The sequence below is a fragment of the Pongo pygmaeus genome, chromosome 3 (genome assembly GCF_028885625.2).
Source record: "Pongo pygmaeus isolate AG05252 chromosome 3, NHGRI_mPonPyg2-v2.0_pri, whole genome shotgun sequence".
NCBI classification, from domain to species: Eukaryota; Metazoa; Chordata; class Mammalia; order Primates; family Hominidae; genus Pongo; species Pongo pygmaeus.
In genome coordinates this window covers 79863007-79865201 of record NC_072376.2, presented here as the reverse complement: position 1 = coordinate 79865201, position 2195 = coordinate 79863007, and the positions used below count along the sequence as shown (strand labels likewise).

Here is a 2195-nt window from a genome sequence, read left to right as displayed (position 1 = left end):
TCCATTTGTGGTTCTTGTGAAGTGGAATTTAAATGACATCTTATCAAGATGGATAAACCCTAGTTTCCCAGTGCTGGAATATAGAAAATGATGGACAAGTAAATCCCACTCAGCACCCATAGTCCAGGCATGGGGACCTCAACACACCTGAGCCCCAGACATCACCTTTCATTGTGAGTAGCTCTGAGATCACACTTCTGCTGTTCCCAATTCCAACATTAATTGAATTAGATAGTTATTTTATGAAGAATTTTCATATGCCACAATCCTGACCATATCTTCAAGTGAACAGAAAAATTCTATTAAAAAGTCAACCTTCTGTCTCACTCTGTTGCCCAGACTGGAGTGCGGTGGTGCAATTATGGCTCACTGCAGCCTCAACCTCCTGGGATCAAGCAATCCTCCTGCCTCAGCCTCACAAGTAGCTGAGACTACAGGTGCTTGTCACCACACCTCACTAATTTTCCCATTTGTGTTATATGTGGATTCCACAGGACTGACTTTGAAAACTTGAGTATGCGTGGATTTTGGTATACACAGAAATGGGAGAGCTGGAACTAATCCCTCCATATACCAAGAGACTAATTGTATCTGTTTTTACAATTATACTGTAGGAGACATTATGTTTCATGACAATGGTAATTTTTAATGACAATTTTTAATTGAGTGAAATTACCATAAAAATAATAATAGCAGCTAATATTTACTGAGCTGTTACTAGGTGCCTATAAATAGCATAGATTTTTAAATTCTCCATAATTCTTCCTTATTTCACTTAACCACTCTACCTTAAATTACTCATGCTTGCCTCAGTAGCACACATACTTAAGTTGGAACAATAGAGAGATTGGCATGGCCTCTGTGAAAGAATGACATGCAAATTTGTGAAGCATTCCATATTTTTTAAAAAAAGAAAAAAATTACTCCCAGATTTTCACTGTGTTTGTGCATATGACCTTTTGTTTAGGTTGAATTATATCCAAAGATGAAATTTCCAGAAGTGAGATTACTGCGAGTCACAGGGCATGAGCATTCTTATTACCCTTGATGTAAATTGCAAAGCTTTCAGGCATGGTGGCTGTCAGCCTGTAATTCCAGCACTTTGGAAGGCTGAGATGGGAGGATTGCTTGAGGCCAGGAGTTGGAGGAGGCAGTATAGTGAGTCACTGTCTGTATGATTTAAAAAAAATTTCCAAGCTTTATCCTGGAAGGCTTATATACATTTTAAACACCACTAATACTACAAGAAAATGGCCATTTCACTGCACCTTCGCCCACACAGGTATTATAATTTAACAAGTTATTTTCTGTGTGATAAATGAAAGACCTCATATTATTACTTTTACTTTGTCACCCCTTTTTTTTTTTTTTTTTTGAGACACAGTCTCGCTCTGTCGACCAGGCTGGAGTTCAGTGGTGTGATCTCGGCTCACTGCAACCTCTGCCTCCCAGGTTCAAGTGATTCTCCTGCCTCAGCCTCCTGAGTAGCTGGGATTACAGGCACATGCCACCATGCCCAGCTAATTTTTGTATTTTTAGTAGAAACGGGGTTTCACCATGTTGATCAGGCTGGTCTCGAACTCCTGACCTCGTGATCTACCTGCCTCAGCCTCTCAAAGTGCTTGATTACAGCTGTGAGCCATGCGCCCAGCCTATTAGTCACATATTTTATCTTTTCTTATGTTAGCTTATTAGCTTTATTTCTTTATTGTCCTTTTTTTTGAGATGAAGTCTCGCTCTGTCTCCTAGGCCTGAGTGTAGTGGCACAGTCTCAACTCACTGCAGCCTTGACCTCCTAGGCTCAGGTGATCCTTCCACCTCAGTAGTTGGGACTATAGGTACATGCCACTATGCCTGGCCAATTATTTTTATTTTTTTATTTTTACTAGAGACGAGGTCTTGCTTTGTTTCTTAGGCTGGTCTGGAACTCCTGGCCTCAAGCAATCCCCCCACCACCCCCTCCCAAAGTACTGGTATTATAAGCATGAGCCACCATGCCTGGGGTATCTGTGTCTTTTCCATTTATTTATAGAGTTACTTTGTCTTTTACTAATTCAATGATCTGTTTAATCTTTTATTAAATTATAAAAATAGTAAATACTTTTAAATAAGTGAAAAATTTCCTTCACTCTTTAGACCCATAATCTTATCTCAGGAAATAATTGCTATTGAGAAAATGGGCCATATCCTTCAAG

The 2195-nt window shown here is 39.5% G+C and overlaps 1 non-coding gene across 1 annotated transcript; it reads left to right on the top strand.

Annotated features, from left to right (window-relative positions):
* Nucleotides 1-800: 800 nt before the first annotated feature.
* On the top strand, nt 801-904 carry LOC134739544 (U6 spliceosomal RNA). The gene has a single exon (XR_010126323.1). It is a non-coding gene; the product is annotated as a U6 spliceosomal RNA (small nuclear RNA).
* The last annotated feature ends 1291 nt before the right edge of the window (nt 905-2195 follow it).